Source organism: Sciurus vulgaris, assembly GCF_902686455.1.
Source record: "Sciurus vulgaris genome assembly, chromosome: 14".
Classification (NCBI taxonomy): domain Eukaryota; kingdom Metazoa; phylum Chordata; class Mammalia; order Rodentia; family Sciuridae; genus Sciurus; species Sciurus vulgaris.
In genome coordinates, this window is record NC_136475.1 from 73,875,740 (window position 1) to 73,895,327 (window position 19,588).

The 19,588-nt window shown below is 37.6% G+C and overlaps 1 protein-coding gene across 4 annotated transcripts in view; it reads left to right on the forward strand.

The window, feature by feature from the left end:
• Window positions 1–19,588, forward strand: part of SRD5A2 (steroid 5 alpha-reductase 2) — a 66,168-nt gene that overhangs the window by 936 nt on the left and 45,644 nt on the right. The gene's annotated exons all lie outside the window — the stretch shown is intronic.

Sequence of the window (19,588 nt, forward strand, 5' to 3'; positions counted from 1 at the left end):
AGGTTCACATCTGAGCCTGTGAATCTCTTAGATTCGGCTATGAAAAGTAGGTAGATATTTCATGCAGAGAGAGAAGAGAATCCATGGTGAGGAAAAGGTTGCCAGACCAGCTCAAGACCAGAATAGGAGCACTGCCTTATTTTGAGTAGAGGATATTTAGGGTCAAAAGTTGAAGGAAATTTGGATTAGAAGGATAAAAAGTACCTCTGGAAGGTAAAGGGTATAATCCTCTTTCTTAAGGGAAAGTGAGGCCTCATTTACAGGAGAAGGGGTATCAGAGGCATAAATTTCAACCTGTTTCTCCTTAATTCACTCTTATCCTCTGATCTTCTTTACTGGTCATCATTTAGTAATTATGCAATCTTAACTGAAGTTTTGCTCGTTTAGAAAGATGAATATTGGCAAGCAGTAGTGAAATTTATGTTCTTCCAACACATATTTACCAGCAGCCTCTTGTGAACAAGATTCCAGGCTAGTTACCAATGACTTCATTTTATCTAGATTTAGGTGGTTTAATTTTCACAGAAAGAAGGATATTGGGTGTAGGACATAAGAGATCAGCTTCTGATTTCACTGATTTGAAATAGACATTTGGCAGAAAAATATGACTATATTGACAATTATTTTTATCTTCAGATTAACTGCTGTTGTCTGACCAATTGCACCATACACAGTAGCTTCATGAGGTCATTTCATATTAATGATTAGTGTTTTTGACAATCTTATCAACAGAATTTTTAGACTTATTTTTAAACCAAAAAGCACTTTGCACAGTAAGTAATGACCAGAGCATAAAAAGAAACCAAAGAAGTAATTACCCATAAAACAAATGTGTACATACTGTTCGTCTTTTCAGGGGAAATTTAAAAATATGAGTAACAGATTTGGAGATTGATTCTGTGTGAGAGGAAATTGCCCAGTGAAAGCACAACTCTGAGTGACTTATCCCTAAGACATCAGGATAGGATGTTTGCCAACTTTTCCCTTTGTTTAAATTTTTCCTCTGAGGCCCTTGCAGTATTGGAAGTATTATCATTTTGAATACTTACTCTGTGCCAGGAACCCTACATGAATTTACCTACTAATTGCCTTACCAGTTTTTTAGGTAGGCACTATTACTACCTCCATTTTGCAGATGGGAAACTGGGACAAGAAAAGATTCAATAAGTTGCCCAAGGTCACACAATACCTTGAAGAATTGGAGTTCAGACCCAGGCAGTTTGGATCCAGGTCTCATGTTCTTAGCTATAATGATAGGCTGCTTTACACTTGTTCTTGCTACCTCATGCTTGCTTAACAAACAAACAAACCTGTATCATTTTAATTACAAAAATAATGAATGTTTACTAAAGAAAAATGAAAAACTTAAGAAGTATAAAATACTCATAATCTTAACATATAAATATATTAACTATTAATGTTTTAGAACGTTTCCATCATGTTTTATCTTTCTCAGTAGATTTTTAAACATGGTTCTTAGGTTGTCTTGTTCTGCTTGATTACCTAACATTTTATAAGAATTTCCCACCTTATCATAGAACTTTTGTAGATATCATTTTAATGGCTTCTTGTTATTTCTTCTCAAGTAAAAAATAATTTATCTATTTGTTTGTAATTATACACTTAATTTGTGTGTGTGTGTGTGTGTGTGTGTGTGTGTGGTTAAATGAAGCTGTGATGTGCATTTTTGCATGTAAATTCTTTTCAGAAATTAGGACTGTTTTCATGGTCAAGATTCCCAGAAATGGGGTTGGGAGTATAACTCGGTTCTAGAGTGCTTGGCATACGTGAGGCCCTGGGTTCAATTCCTAGTGAGCGCATGCACGCACAAGCACACACACACCCAGGAGTGATTCAAAAGCCATGAGCATTCTTTAGTGTCTTGATACATATCTGCTTTTCAGCCTTTGGAGTCATTTGGCTTGGCATATTAAGGAAGAAGCATTAGGCTGTCTTGGCTTTACCCTGCTGTGACACAGAGGGTAAGACAGAGGGATGAATGGCTCAGGTTTGGTTGAGGATCTTTTGCAAAACATTCCTTGGGGACTGGACTGTTCAGTACAGTCCTATGCGATAGAAGTTAAAATTCATTGCGCTTTTCTCAATACAAGGATAACACGCTAGCATGGAAGTTCCAGAAGGGCAAGGTTTTTTGGTCTCTTTTTTTTTTATGGCTGTTTTCCCAGTGAACAGAAAAGTAGTGATAAATAGTTGGTACTCACTAAAATTTGTTGAATGCCTAAATGAACTCTATTTGCATAAGTGGTACAGACAGGATTGTGAGAGTACTTGCAATTACGTAGCAATCATTCCTGCTGAGATTGCATGGCTAGGTCAACTCAAATCACTCTCTTCCCTTCAGAATCTATTGTTGTGGATTTTTGGATTGTTTAGCCAGATGAAAATGTCTGCTGCCTAAGCACGTTGCCTAATTCCACTGCCAAGTCGCTTGAAGTCAGAGTTATCTCACCTCTTGCTGACCTCTGCTAGGCGCTGGAATGGCTCTTTGTCCAGACTCTCTGGTTGATCTTCACTTCTCTAAGAAGTCTTGGTGTCCTAGACTTTGGTCATCATACCATGGGTATGCCTGTGGTTGCTGATGTCTTTTTAAAGATTTGGGTGTGAACTTCATAATTTGTTGAAAAAGAAAAAGAAATATATTTTCCAAAAAAAGAGAAAAAAAAAAAAAAAAGGTGACTATATTGTGAAAAGGTGCAGAATGGAGTGAAATAACACATTGGAATCTGTTTGAATTCAGAGAGGTCTTTCTGGGGTCTAGATGCTGAAAGATTTTCCTAATTGAACAAATAAAATGATGGTTTCAATAGGATGCATTGTTGTTTTATTGGTTAGTTCACTCCTCAGCAGCACAAATTCCTCTTCATCCTTGGAGACTCAGTTCAGGCATCATTTCCTCCAAGAAGACTTACCTACGTCCCTTCTCCTCTGTGAAGGCAGTTACGATGCCATTCTTTGGGCTTTCATAGTCGCCAGTGTGGCCTTCCAAATGCCCTGCACACTGGATAATAATGATCTATTCTAAGGAAACTTGGTTCTCGACTGTCCAGCTTCACAGAAGCAAAGGTGAGCCACGTGGAAGGAAGTGGGAGCTTGGCATTTAGCTTCCTTCTGGCCCTGCCAGAATGTCAATTGTTGCCTAAGACGTGCAGAATGCCAGACATGGCAGCATATGCTCATAATCCCAGTCACTCAGGAGGCTGAGGCAGGAGGATTGCAAGTTTCAGAGCAGCCTGGGATATTTAGTGAGACACTGTTTCAAAATAAAAAGCAGGGAGGGCTGGGGATGTAGGTCAGTGGTACAAAATCCCTGGCTTCAATCCCCAATACCAATAAATAGCTAACTAAAGTAAAGAAAGAAAGAAAAGGAAAGGAAAAAGAAAAGAGTACAGATGTTTCAGACATTCAGAAGTATTAAACTCCACTTAGGAAACTGCTTATTGGCTGAGAATCACAATGATAATGAATGCCTAGATTGGAAATGACAAATCTCTCTTTTTATAGATTAGAAGAAAAGTCCAGACAAGATAAGCAACATTCTTGTAGTCAGTCATGTGTTAGTGACATTTGAGAGGCATACTGTGGAAGTTCAGATTCACTGAAAGATTTTTAGAATGGGGGTCAGCAAATTTTTTCTGTGTAAAGCTAGATAATACTTTGCAGCCATATGGTTTCTGTTGTAATTAACTTACCCCTGCTATTGTAGCAGGAGAACAGCTGCAGATATGTAAGCAAATGAGTGTGCTTATGTTCCAATAAAACTTTATTTATGAAAACAGGAAGTAGGCCAGATTTGACCTGGGGGCCACAGTTAACCCCTTCTTAAGAAAACTAGGAGGAGCCTTACATTCAGTGCTCTGCCAAATTTCTAATAAAATTTGATTGAATTCTGCAATGGGTACATTTTAGAAAATTTCTGTTACATAATAGGGGACATGGTAGCAAACATTCTTTTCTGAGAATTCTTGGGTTCTAAATTCTTTATTTGAATCTTTATGGGAAATAGTAGTTGTCTTGGTGACATCATAAGCACAGCTGAAAAATGTATACCTTTGTTTACTAAAAATATAAACAAGTTTTAGATCTTTCCTGTTGCACTCTTACCACATTGCAAAAAAGGACCAATTTCTTGCTCATTTTAAATCTAACTGAATGTCACTGAAAAGCTCATTTTGAATCTAACTTAATGTCACTGAAAAAGAACAAACAAGATGAGGAAGCAGAAATCCAGATTGATGAAGTGACATGTATCAAGTTGCATGGCAGGGAAGGGGAGAGCAGGATTTGAACCCAGGTCTTCTAATCTTTATCAGAATTCTGCATGTTGAGAAGTACCTTAGTTCTTACAGGAGACACTAAATGTACAACAGCTGGTGCTTTCCCTCAGGAGGAAGGCAGGAAAGAACCATCATGATGTGCCTGTCACTGTTGCTGGTGTGAAACTTCCATGATAGCAGTGTGAGTCTCAGAGTACCAAACCGGTGGGCAAACATAGAGTGAATGGGAAAAAGACCTGGGTAGGGGGATACAGTCATGGCACTGGGAAACACTGAGGACCCTGGTGTCTGTCTGTCTGAGTATGCCTGGGACAGAGGCCGGATGGTGGGTGGTTTTGAGGAAGCCTCCAAATATGTCCCTCTTCCCCATCCAGGTTTAGAACTAGCTAAGAGACAGTCCCAGGGCTTAGGTGACTGGAGACACATCGCCACACATGATACTGATAGAACTGGTTTTGGGGAACATGATTTAGATTTTGGATCATGTGGGCCTATTATCACCGTACCTCAAAGCTATTCAGCTACCATGATGGCTGGATAAGCAGAAGTCTTTTCTAGTGGTTCTTATTCTGCAGTGACAGAAGGGCTGAGCTGTGCACACTCTGAGGTGTCCTCTTCTCAAGTTGACCAATCAGGTCCTTCCCATCTCTTTGCTTGAGAGGGAATGGGTCAGAGACAGTGGAAAGAACAGGAGGGCCTTTTAGCAAGTGGGTGTGGGAGCAGAAATGTTTTTGGATCCTACACTATAGACACTTTTTCAACCTATTGCTCTTGCAAGAGCCTGGCAACTTGCTCCTGGAACCTGGGGCACTTTCCATTCTGCCATTGACTCCTTGCTGTGTGCAGCCGTGGATCTCCAAGACCAGACTCAAGCTGTTTAAAAAGTTTCTGACCTTAACCTGGGAGCCTTTAATGATACTCAGCTCAACATAGGAGCTCTAAATTTTAAAAACCTCTGAACTGAGGCCAACAGTGCAATTTGCCTTCCATTTGGTTACGGATGGGGAGAAGGGAAGAGAAAGTCAGTATTTATTGCCAAAATTTATTGAGCCCTTGGTGTTCCAGTCATTATGGTATGTGCTTTACATTGGTTGTCTCATGCCGTTCTTGATTATTGGTGCTATTTCACAAGTGATTGCAGTGGGGATGATTGGTGGGGGCAAGTGAGTGGGGATGGGAAATCAAGCACTTGAGCTGGTCCTTGAAGGATGGTCTCTTCTCAGACTTTTGGGTGGGAAAGTGGTGCTCTGTAAATAAAGAGGCCCAATTGGTGATCTGTGACTTAAAATTGCTCTGCTGTACTCCATGTACTCAGTCCTGGAATCTCTCTTCACTTTTAAAGTTCACACGTCTTCTGTATCTATGCTGTACCATCCGATCCTACTATTCAATTCTTAAGTCAAGCTCTGGGCTGTTTTCAGAACTGCTCCATCATATTTGCTCCATGTTATCCAGGTGGATCCTCAGAACTGCTGTGAACAACATGGGGTACTTTACTATTGACCTTTTTCCTGACCATGAACCATCTGATCCTTTTCAGTGTACACCTCATTTCTCTCCCTGCTCTTTTAGCAGCAGTGTTTGATCTTCTGTCCTTCAAAACTTGTATGCAAAAATTTGTAGCAACTTTTTCTGTAGCCCCGAATTGGAAACAATCCAAATGTTGGTCAGTAGGTGAATGGGTGAATAAACCGAAGTGTAACCGTATAATGAAATATTACTCAGAAATAAAAATGAATGAACTACTGGTGCATGTTGCAACATGATGAAAGGAAACATGATTATTCTGGGTAAAATAAACTTAACAAAAAAAATCTTCCATTTATATAAAATATTTATATAAAATTCTACAAAATTAAAATAACCTCTAGTGACAAAATACATCTGTGGTTTCTTGAGGACAGGAGGTCAGGAGGGTGGAGACAAGTGGTATGAAGAATCTTTTAGTGGTGATGATTATACTGAAGGTGTTGATGTGATGTAGTTTGATATATATCACATCAAATTGCACACTTTAAGTTCAGTCCATTACTTATAAAGATAAAAAACCCAATTTCAGTGGGCCTTTGTGTCACTGAGAATTGTTCAACAAAATCTGGAAACCTTCATTTTGTGTGTGTGTGTGTGTGTGTGTGTGTGTGTGTGTGTGTGTGTGGAGGGCAAGGGAGAAACCCAGGAATGCAGCTCAAGGGAAATGATGCAAAAGAAACAAATAAGCCTACACATTTATAGTGTTACCATTTACAACTGTGAAATGCCAGAAGTTACTTAAATATTCTACAAATGAGGACCAACTGTAATCAATGTAATTGAATATCATATACAGTTCAAAAATATTAGTTGTATGAACTCTGTGTTTGGTACTAACTAAAGTCATTTGGTTAAAATATATGCATAAAGATCATACTCAACAATCTCAACATGTATGAATTCATATTCATAGTGATTGGAATATAAAGTGATGGGAAAGCTGATATTTTAGGTTTGCATTTTTCCTCTAATATTATTAATGTATTTAATGGTTTAATATCTACTATAGCTGATAAAAGAAATGTGTTGGTCAAATTTGTGTCACTGTGACCAAAATACCTAAAAAGGACAACTTAGAAGGAGGAAAAGTTTATTTGGGCTCATGGTTTCAGAAGTTTCTTCTGTCCATGTTCAACCAACTCCATTGCTCTGGGCCCAAGGTGAGGTAAAGCAGAACATCATGGTGGAAGGGTGTGGCAAAGGAGCACTGCTGCATTCTTAGCAACCAGGAAGGAGAGAGAGAGAGAGAGAAGAGGACAGAAGAAGAGAAGAGAAGAGAAGAGAAGAGAAGAGGCAGGGTGGGGCAGCAGGGAAGACGATCTCTTCCAGAGCTTAGGCATGCACTCAGTGACCCACCTCTCCCGTGAGGTACCCTTACCCATTGTAATTCCTGAGATGCCTTCAAGGCATCTTTCCTATTGTTTCTGTGTAAGGCACTTAGCATCTCTTTAGTGGCTATAATCTTTCAATAACCACACCTTGCTCAGCCTAGTTTACATGCACTTTTCTGGCCAAACTGTTAGTTTTAAAAATCCTTCAACTCTGCTTTCTGTTCCTGATTCTCACAGTAAACTTGGCTAAAATCTGCCAGCAAAATCCATGCCACTGCCTGAATGCTGTGCTGCCTTGAAATTTCCTCTGCCAGATTAGTTCATCTATCAATTTTAAATTCAGCCTCATACAGTCTCAGGACATGGGCAAAATGTAAACCAAGTTCTTTGTCAGAATATAATATGAATGACCACTAGTCCGATTCCAAATAGACTCTTCATTCTCCTCTAAAACCTCATTAGCACAGCATTTACTGTCTGCATTCTTGCCTTCTGAATTCACACCAGAATCACCCATTAAACTTCACTTACGACACTCCAAAGTTTCTTTATCCTATATCTCCAAACTTTTCCAAACTCCTCCTACTAACTAGCTCCAAAGGTTTCTGAACCATGTGGTTAGGTTAGTCACAGAAATGACCCCACTTCTAGGTACCAATTTCCTTGTGAGATTTGCATCACTTTGATGGAAATATCTGACAAAGAAATCTTAAAGGAGGAAAAGTTTATTTTGGTTCACAGTCTCAGAAATTCATTCCATGATTTACTGACTCTATTGCTTGGGCCCAAGGTGAGGTAGAACATCATGGTGGAAGGGTGTGGCAGAGGAGTGCTGCTCCATTTATGGTAAACAGGAAGCAAAGAGGAAGGGGGAAGGATTGTGGGGGAAGATGAGTCCTTCCAGGGCTTATCCCAAGTGACCCATCTCCAGCCATACCCCACCTGCCTGAAGTTAACCACCTGGCTAATCCATTCAAACTAGGATGGATGATTAGATTACAACTCTCACAATCCAATCATTTTACATCCAAACATTCCCACATTAACATAGGAACTTTTGGGGGGCACCTCATATTTAAAACATAGCAAGAAATAATACAGATATTAAAAGATTTAAAAAATTACCCTACATAATTATTATGCCATTAAATCTCAACAGAGTTGAAGACATCCTATAAGTAGGTACTGCTGTGAGAGATTTCAAAAGACACTCTTCATGTGTAAGCCTCCCCATTGAGCCACCATGACATCATAGCTTCTGAAATTGTCATCTTTCATATTTCTCCTTTCAGTTAAGATGTCAAAGATTCCTAAAATGAAAGCATATTAACTGGCAAAGTAATGTCCTTTTATTATCTTCTGTGTCTGAGGGGATGTCACCTCTCTCATTAGAAAATGGTAATTTATATTTTCTCACTTTGCCCTGATTATGCCTGACTACAGCTTCATCAATTTTATTGATGAGGAATCAGGTTTTGGTTTCATTGAGTTTATTAATTTAGTTTCTTGGTTGTTTGGTATTTTGATCTTTATTATTTCTTCTGCTTGTTTTGGGTTTAATTTGCTCTCCTTTTTCTAGCTTTTTAAGGTGGACACTGAGGTTGTAGAGTGGGAGACTTCCTCCTTCTTCTAATATGGACTTTTATTGTTGTGAATCTCACCCCAAATACTGTTTATGACACTTCACAAATTCTGATATATTTTATTTTAATTTATTTAAAATACTTTATCTTCATTTTTGATTTATTCTCTTACTCATAGTTTACTTAAAAGGGTTAGTTAACTTCCAAATATTTAGGGAGTTTGTTATTAATTTCTAACTTAATTCTATTATGGACAGAGAACATCCTTTATATTACTGAAATCCTCTTAAAAATGAGTGAATTTGGTCAATTTTCTGTGTAAATGTAAAATAATGGATATGGTGCTTGCCTAATAATCTTTGGATGGTCAGAAATTGTACCTCGTTGGATGTTAGATACATTTGTATTTCCATAAATATGCTTGAGCTTTGCTCTGGAATGTATTTAAATTACTTGGAAACAATCTGATTCTTTCATGTCTTCATCTGATTTGTTAGGTGGTCTCCAGAGAGTCCTAGGGCTAGGCCTACCTAACGCTCTTCTCTAGCAAGGCTAATTTGAGTGTTAAGCAATGCCTCATGTGTTATGGGTTTTTCTATCTGGCTGATGAAGGTGGACCCTAATCCTGGCCATGAGTAAGCATTGGTGCTGTTCCTTTTGATCTTTTTGGTTGGTTCTTTCCTCAAAATGCGTGAAGTAGCTCTCTGATGAATACTTGAGAAGGACCGTCTGTAGGTTTCTCTGTGTTTCTCTCCTCTTTGGCCTGGATGGTAAATCCAATTTATGCTATCCAGTGTTGACTGGAAGTGGAATTCTCTTCAGTGGGATATACCAGATAATTTAATAATCTGCAACCCTGGTTGATTGTTTGGTGTCAGTGGCCTCTGCTTGTATTTGTGTCAGGTTTAAGCCCTTTGGTTTGTGTTTACAAACTTTCCACCAGTTTTCCCAGGTATTTGCTTTGTTCCATTGTGGCCCTATTTTTTTTTTTTTTTTCCACTAGAGAACATGGGCATGTTAGTATTGTTCTACGAGTAGAGTCTTGGGGCCTGCAAACAGGGCTAACTGGCACTGTACATACTGGGTGCCAAGTGTTTCCCTGTATTTGGAGAGGAGCTTAATTATAGAAAAAAGAGGATAAGCAATGATGGGATCTCTTGTTTTTCCTGCGGGAAGAGGAGGGGTACATTTAATTGTTTTCCCTCTAGGTTTGGGGTAGGTATATAGGAGGCCTTATTCTAGAATTTGCAAAAGGGTATTCTTGGGGCCTTGGGAAATGTTTTCGGGAGAGCATTTGCCCAGGAAAGTGAAGGGGTTTCTACCTTTCTGGGCAACTGCCCGTTGGATACTATAAAGCATTTGCCTTTCTCCCCATCATAATGTGTATATGAGGTGTCTCACCCCAAAAAACTCATGTTAAACAATGTAGGACTGTTCAGAGGTAAAATAGTTTAAGAGAATTAAAATCTAATTGGTGGATTAATCCATTTGATGGATTAGCAATTTGAATGAACTAACTGGGCAGTACCTATAGGCAGGTGGGGCATGACTGGAGGAAGTGGGTCACTGGCATCATGCCCTTGGAGATTACAGATCTTATCCCTGGTTCCTCATGCTCTCTCTGATTCCTGACTGTCATGAACTGCCCTCCATGATGTTCTGTCTTATCTTGAACCCAGAGCAATGGAGTTGGTTGACCATGGACTGAGACTTCTGAAATCATGAGCCAAAACAAACTTTTCCTTTTTTTTCTCGATTGAAAACTAGAAAGGAAAACATCAAGAAAATGTTCTATTCTGGGCTTGGTTGGAAGCAGGTCAGATTACAGGGGCCATATCTGAAACCTGGAGACCAGATAGTCTAAAGACCCCAACATCAGGCACAGAAGCTGATGAAAGTCATGAATATCTGAGATCAGAGTGTCTGCTGGGGAAGTGCCCGTGATGGGGGGGGGCGTCTAGCTGTATGGATACATTTGGAGGTAAGGGCAGAGCTGCCTAGAGCCTTAGACCTTTTTGGAAATAGAGTATTTACAGATGCAATTAGTTAAGACAAGGCTATCCTGGATTAGAGTAGACCTCAAATCCAACATGACTGGTGTTCTTAACAGACGTAGAGAAACAAAGGGAAGATGACCGTGTGAAGACAGAGGCAGAAGTTGGAGTGATGTTGCTATGAGCCAAAGAATGCCAAGGTTTGCTGGCCATTCCCAGAAGTGAGGAAGAGTTAAGAAAGGACTCTGCCCTGGGGCCTTTGGAAAGACCATGTCTTACCAACTCCTTGATTTTGGACTTTCAGCCTCCAGAACCATAAGACAATAAATTTCTATTAGTTTAAGCTATCCATGTTGTGCAATTTGTTACAGCATCCTAGGAAACTAACATGCTGGAAGAGTCAGGTTCACTTCAGGGAAAGGACAGGTCAAGTGGTAACCACATCCATCCCTTGTTACTGGTTAGGTGCAATGTCAGAGTGGTTCTTTATGGTAAGTCATTCTCATGGTGAGATACTTTTTGTTTAGGAAGATGTATGAGAGTGGATTTTGTTTTAGAAGCAAAATGAGAGTCCCCATGTACTTGATTCTTAATTTCTGTGTCACAGATCTTCAGACAAGTGTTTACCAGAAATTGGGCAGATTAGATTCTGGAGATGTGGGTGAATTTTCACTTCTCACTCATCCTCATTCTTTCTCCATTTTTTCATTACCTCCAACACCAAAATTAAAACAAATTATTTATTACTAGACAGTAATTCAATGAGAAGTCATTGAATTTTTCCTGTGGGACAAACCTTGTTAGAAACTGATTAACAACTGATTGTTACACATTATATACATGTGCCGAAACACCACACTGTATCCCATAAATGTGTCTAATTACTATGTGTCAATAAAAAATAAAAAATGAATTTTAAAAAAGAAATTCAGTAGGCTGGGGATATAGCGTAGTTGATAGAGTGCTTGCCTGGCATACACAAAGCCTTGGGTTTAATCCCCAGCACCACACACACACACACACACACACACACAAGATCAATCATTGTATTACAGGGGGAAAATGTAGTCTTATTAAATTGAGCCTTCTACTAGATTTCCGCACAAAGTCAGTTTCTTTGTGTGGACATAGCCTTTGGAGAAGTCAAAACATCTGAGCAATGTAAATTTTAGAGAATCAATTAAGTCTGCCACAGGGAACAATGATGTCAGTGATTTTTAACCTGGAAGCACATTAAAATCATTTGGGAGAATCCATAGAAATTACTGCTAGTTGAGGTCATATGCCCAATATTCTGATAAATTTATCATCAGGGTGCCTCCCTCCTTTAATTTTAGAGCTGCTCAGGTGATTGAATGTGCATCCATGCTTCTTCTGATTCTCTGATGTGGACACATGCTCATGCATGTGATTTTCCCCCTCACACAGAGATTGCAGTAGAGCAAAGTGCTTGAGAGCAGGAACTCTGGCATCAGTGCCACCTGGACTTGAATCCCAATTCTGCTCTTTCATAGCTGTGACCTTGCTAACTTAATCTCACTGTGACTTACTTCCTTCTCTGAAAAATAAGAGTCATCATCGTAACAATACCTAGCTCTTAGGATTGTTACAAAGATGGAGATGATACGTGCAAGGCACTGAGAACATTATCTGTTAGCAATGTATTGGCATTAGTTGTTTGTGGTCCTTTGTTGACATTCCCCTTACTGGATGTCTTCTGAAGGGAAATGGGGTGGGGGGGGGGGCGGGAAGAAATGAGAAAAGTAATGAAATAACATTACTCTAACAAGGTGTTTTAGTTCCTTATGTAACAAATCAGCACAAACTATATGGATTAAAATAACATGTTTTTTCCTCTCAATATTCTGGAGGCCAGAAATCTGAAATCAAAGGGCATTGCTTCCCAGAAAGCTCTGAAGGAGAACCCAGGTGTTTCCTCTTGCAGCCTCAGATGGCTGGTAGCATCCCTTGGCTTGTGGCCGCAATCTCTCTGCTCCATCTTCCTGTTTCTTCTCTGCCTATGTCTGTCTTGTACCACAAGGTTGCATTTAGGGCCTGCCTGGATTACACAGGATAAGTTCCTTCTATTGAGATTCTTAGCTTAATCATGTCTTTTCCCATATTAGATAATACCAAGTTTCTTGCTATAGTAAGGTAATATTTACAAGTTCCAGGGACTTAGGACATAGACACTTCCTTGGGTGTTACCATTTAACCCATTTCACAAAATGCCCTTATAAAAAGCGAACTCAAATAGGCTGCTCCCTGGCTCCTTCTGTGTTTACTCAACCTTGCTCTTGCCTGGGCATCTCATTCTCCACCATGTCTCAAACCATTATTTACATAACAGCTCTGTATTCAGTCAAGTGAATATTGGTTTTCAGGGATTGTGGTTATTTCTCTGCAGTAAAGGTCCAACAAGGATAGGTCTCTTGGGGAACCTATTTTATGCTGAAACCACACCAATTCTGGATTTATGCTCAGAAAAGTCTGATGCTTATTTCAAAAGAGAACAGTGAAATTCCATATTAACCAGGACTCTTTCAGTTTCAAGTGACAGAAAAACCAACTTGAGTATGTTTGAGTGAAACCCTAATATGTGAACTCTTATAACTGAGAAATACCAACTTAGATTAGGCTTAGATTGAAGCAGTGGTTCCAAAGATACCATCAGGGCCTGGTTTCTCTCCAACTCTTGGTTCTACTTTTACTGGCTCATTTTTTTTTTTTTTTTAATTTTTACCCCCCAGAAAGGCTGTCCTTTGTTAGAGGTTAAGACTACTGAAGTATGTAAGACTTTACTTCTTATCAAGTTCAAGACTCATGGAAAAGATAGTCCTAGAGAAAATGTTAACAAAACTTCACTGGTTTTTTTTTTTTTTGGTTCATTTGCTCATTCCTGAAACAGTGTGATAAGGCCATCTCCTGTCCTGGTTAGCCAAGGAACCTGGAAAGCATGACCCTCTTAGGGCATGGGCTCAGACTGGGAAAGGAGGTGGATCTGTGGTGGAGAACCAGGGTAAGTGTCTTAAAAAGAGAATAAATATTGGACAGCAAATATAATAGGTAATTGCTTTAGATGCATGTAAAGGTTTAGATCTGGTGTCTCCAAAAAGCTCATGTGTGAAACAATGAAAGGAGGTTTAGAGGAGAAATGATTGCGTTATATTAACTGAGTGGCAACTGGAGGCAGGTGGGGTGTGGCTGGAGAAAGTGGTTCATTGGGGGTGTGGCTATGGGGTATGTATTTTGTACCTGGACAGTGGAGTCTCAACTTCCTGATCATTATGTGAGCCGTGTCCCTCTGCTGCACTCTTCTGTCGTGATGTTCTGTCTCACCTTGAGCCTTGAGGAATGGAGCCAGGCTCTGAAACTGTGAGCCCTCAAAAAACTTTTCCTCCCTTAAAGTTGTTCTGGTTAGATCCTTTAGTCACAGCAGCAAAAAAAAAAAAAAAAAAAAAAAAACAAAAAACAAAACAAAAAAAAAACAACTGATTAAAACAGTACAATTAAATCCTTGGACTAAAATGCTGAAAAGTAAACCTGGATTCTTTTAAGAGCATATGGAATCCCCCCACATTGTATATGTTGGTTGCAATTTTCCTTTTTACTTGGAAGTAGAAGAGTTGTTCTGAAGCACAGGATCCTCATTTAAATCCCATGTATGCTGCCCCTTTGTAGCCATGTGGCCTTAGGTAAGTTACCTGATCTATAGTCAGGATAGATCCCTCCTTATCAGAACCATCCATCACCAGGAACGTAAAGAGAATAGCCTGCCTACCTGAGCCTGATCTGGATCTTATGGTAGCTCTAGTTTTAACTTTTTTGAGAAACCTCCACACTGTTTTCGATCATGGCTGTACTAATTTATGTTCTCACTAAGAGTGTGCAAGGGTTCCCTTTTCTATGCTCTTGTCATCTTTGATCTTTTGATAATAGCCATTCTAACTGGAGCAAGGGAATACAAGTACTGCATGGTCTCACTTACACGTGGAATCTAAAACACAAATCTCATGTTGGTAGAATAATGGTTACCAGGGCCCAGAGAGGGAAGCGGGAAGAGAGGTGGGGAGAATTTGGTCAATGGGTACCAAGTGACAGATGAACAGGAGGGATAATTTCCAGCACACAAGGTGACTATAGTTCATAATAACATGTTTTAGTGTATTTTAATGCTAATACTATACTACTACTAATTGTATATTTCAAATAGAAGACTCTGAATGTATCACCATGGAGAAATGATATATTGATCTATTAGATGGATATGCTATGTATATACAGGCATCAAAACATTATGTCGTACCCAATTGTATAAATGTTTACAATTATTATATCGTCTTGTTCTACAGGATCTATTAATATTAATGTCCTTTAAATCATAACATTTTTGTAGTCTGTTTTTTTCTGATATTAGTCAATCTTTTCTTGTTTCTATTTGTATGAAATAACTCCATTTAATTTTTAATCTATTCATGTCTTTAGATCTAAGATGAATCTCTTGACAGCATATATTTGAATCATTTAAATAAAACTATTCTGCCAATTTCTATCTTTTGATCGGAGAGTCTAATCCATTTACACTTAAAGTAATTATGGACAAGTAGGGACTTCTGTAATTCTGAGAGTTATTTTCTATATGCCTCATAGGTTTCTTGGTCTTTCATTTGCTTTATTACTGTCTTCTTTGTGTTTAGTTTTTTTTTTTTTTTTTTTTTTTTTTTTTTTTTTTTGTGGTGCTGGGGATTGAACCCAGGGCCTTGTACTTGCAAGGCAAGCACTCTACCGACTGAGCTATCTCCCTGAGCTATCTCCCCAGCCCTTTAGTTGATTTTTTTTTTTTTTGTAGTAAAATGTTTAAGTTCCTTTCTTGTTTCCTTTTGTATGTATCCTATAGTGATTTTCTCTATGGAGACAATTGGGATTACATTTCACATCCTAAGATTACAATTCTGTAGCTTGAATTTATACCAGTTTGACTTCAGTAGCATACAAAACCTCTGCTCCTTTGACAGCTCCCTCCCTACCCTTTTTGGTTGTCAAAGTCACAAATTATGTGTGTTTATACATTTTGTGCCCCAAAGCACAAACTAATAACTCTGAAATGCATTAGCCTCTTAAATTATGTAAAAAAGATGTGGAGTTACAAACCAGTGTCACAATAGTACTAGCTTTTAAACTAATAATTATTTATAAAAAAAAACAAAACTATCAGTGTTTTAAATTATGTAGAAAAAAAGAGCAGATATGCACCTCTCTTATTCTACAACCTTAATGTAATAGTCATGCATTTACCTTTATTGAAGTAGTCTATATTTCTTCATAGAGATTCTTGCTATTCTCTTGTGTTTTTTGAAAATTAATTATAAATGCATAATAATCACACCTAACACTGGGATTCTTTGAGACATATTTGTTCTTGCACATAATAAAATTTCATTCCCCAATACCTTCCCTTGTCCTCCACTCCTCCCTTTCCGCATCCCCTGCCTCTACCCTATAGGTCTCCCTTCTGTTTTCCCTCCTTTTTACTTTCACAAAATTCCTTTCTTTATTCTCTTTAGCTTCCACATATGCAAGACAACATATGACCCTTAACTTTCTGAGTGTGACTTGTTTTGCTTAACACAATGCTCTCCACTTCCAACAAATGACATAATTCTTTATGGCCATATTATTCTTTATGGCACAATAATATATATGTATGTACATAAATATATAATAATATGCATATTATGTATAATATGTCCATTCATCTGTTGATGGACATCTAGATTGGTTCTATAGCTTGGCTACTGTGAATTGCACTGCTACATAGATATGCATGTATCACTATAGTATGCTGACTTCCATTCTTTTGAATAAATATCTGGGAGTGGAATAGCTAGGTTATATGGTGGTTCCATTCCTAGTCTTTTGAGGAACCTCCATACTGATTTCAATAATGGCTGTACTACTTTACATTCCTACTGACAGCGTATAAGTGTTCTTTACCCCCACGTCCTCAGAAGCACTCACTGTTATTATTATTATTTTTTAATATACTGGGAATTGAATCCAGGGATGCTTTACCACTGAGTTACATTTCCAACCTTTTTATTTTTATTTTTTAAATTTTGAGACAGATTCTTCCTAAATTTATAAGGTTGGCCTTGAACTTACGATTCTGCTATCTCAGTTTTCCAAATTGTTGGGATTACAGCTGTGTGACACCCTGCCTGGCATTATTTGTATTCTTTCTTTCTTTCTTTCTTTTTAATTTTTTTTATTGTAAACAAATGGATACATGTTGTTTCTCTGTTTGTACATGGAGTCAAGGCATACCATTTGTGTAATCATAAATTTACATAGGGTAATGTTGTTTGATTCATTGTTATTTTTTTTCTTTCCCCCCCACCCCTCCCACCCAATAAGATGACTAGTTTATTAATTTTTATTTATTTATTTAATTAATTTATTTTTTTGGTGCTGGGGATCGAACCCAGGGCCTTGTGCTTGCAAGGCAAGCATTCTACCGACTGAGCTATCTCCCCAGCCCCCTATTTGTGTTCTTGAGGATTGTCATTCTGACTGGGGTGAGATGGAATTTCATTGTGGTTTTGATTTGTGTTTCTTTGATTGAGAAAAATATTTTTTCATAGGTTTGTTGTTTATACTTTTTTTAAAGAAATATCTGTTTAGTTCATTTGTCCATTTATTGATTGGGTTGTTTTCTTGGTGTTGATCTTTTTGAGTTCTTTATATATTCTGGATATTAATTCTCTATTGGAAGAGTAGCTGGTAAAGATTTTCTCCCATTCTGTAGGATCTCTCTTCATGATTTTTGTTATTTCCTTTGCTGTGGAGAAGCTTTTTAGTTCAATACCATCCCTTTGTATTTTGATAGAATGATCTGTAGATCGTTTTCTGTAATATGGTCCTTTTAACAATATTAAATATACTTACCTGTGAACATTGGAGATCTTTCTATCCTCTGGTCTCGTCTTCTATTTCCTTTTCAATGTTCTGTAATTTTTATTGTAGAGATCTGTCACTTCTTTGGTTAGATTTATTCCTAAGTATTATATATTTTTAGGCTTTTGTGAATGTAATTGTTTTTCTGATCTCTTTCTCAGCAAGTTCATTATTAGCATTTCGAAAATCTATTGATTTTATATGTTGATTTTTGTATCCTGATGACTTTACTGAATTTGTTTTTATCAGATCTAAAAGATTGCTGGTGGTGTCCGTGGAGTCTTCTGAGTATAGGATCATATCATAGCATTTCCTATTTGTATTCCTTTTATTTCCTTCTTTCCCCCAATTGTTCTTTCTGAAATTTCAAATATTATAATGAAAATGAAAAGTTAAAGTGTATATCCTTGTCTTATTTCAGATTTTCAAAGGAATGCTTTTGATTTTTCCCTATGCAGTATGATGCTGGCTTTGAGTTTGTCATATAAAGCCTTTATGATATTGAAGTAACTTCCTTCTATCCCCAATTTCTTCAGGAGTTTTGTCATAAATGGGTGCTGAAATTTGTTGAAGACTTTTTCTGCAACTATTGGGATGTTCATATAATTTTTATTTATGTGAGCTATTATGTTTATTGATTTGCATATGTTGAACCATCCTTGCATTCTTGGAATGAAACCAAATTGATCAGAGTATATAATCTTTGTAATATGTTGTTGAATTTGATTTGCTAATATTTTATTAGGAATTTTTGCATATATGTTCCATGAGCTTTTTGAAGAAAGGGTATTCATCTGTTGTTGGATGAAATATTCTGTAGATGTCTGTTAATTCCATTTGATCTATAGTATGTTTTAAGTCACACATGTCTTTGCTGATTTTATTTCTAAATGATCGATTGGTGAGAGAGGTGTATTGAAACCATCCTGTTATTGTTTAGGGCTCTATCTGAACCTTTATATTGAGTAGTGTAATTAGTTTCACTAATGTTTGGGATATAAATATTCACTATAATTATAATTTCTTGTTGGATAGTTCCTTTTACCAGTAGAGGTGACTTTACCAGTAGAGGTCTCTTCTAATTTCTACTTAAAGTTTGCTTTGTCAGATATGAAAGCAGCTACTCCTGCTTGCTTTTGGGTTCCATTTGCAAGGAATATAATTTCCCATTCTTTCACTTTCAGCCTTTTTGATATCTGCCAGTGAGGCAAGTTTCTTGTGGATAGCACATAGTTAGGTCTTCTTTTTTTAAAAATAGTATCTGCCAGTTTTTGTCTTATAATTGGAGAATTAAGGTCATTTATATTAGTGGTAATGTAGAGAGGTGTTTATTCCTTCCTGACATTTTGATTTATTTTTGATGCTTGATTCAAACCTAATTCTCTAATTGCTTATCTATTCTTATCTATTTTTCTAATGGAATTTACTTTTTCCAAGTTCTCTTGTTTTTTATCTTGTCTGTAGAATTCTTTTAATTTTCTTCTGCAATGTTGGCTTGGTAGTCATGAATTCCTTTAGTTTATGCTTATCTTGGAAGGTTTTTATTCTTCCTTTGATTCTAAACGATAGTTCTGGGTCTAGCAATCTTGGTTGGCAATGTTATTTTCCTTCAGTGTTTGAAATACATTGTTCAAAGCCCTCCTGGATTTCAGGATTTCTTCTCAGAAATCTTATGTTTTTCTGATTGTTTTTACTCTAAATGTAACCTAATGTCTATCTCTCATAGCTTTTAAAGTTTTTTCTTTGGTTTGATTTTTGGCATTTTAATTATAATATGTCATGGAGAGTTTTTTTTTTTTTGGGGGGGGGGACTTGTCTACTTGGGGCTCTAAATGTTTCTAGTATGTGGAAGTCCATGTTGTTCCCAAGGTTTGGAAAATATTTTGCTACGGTTTCACTGA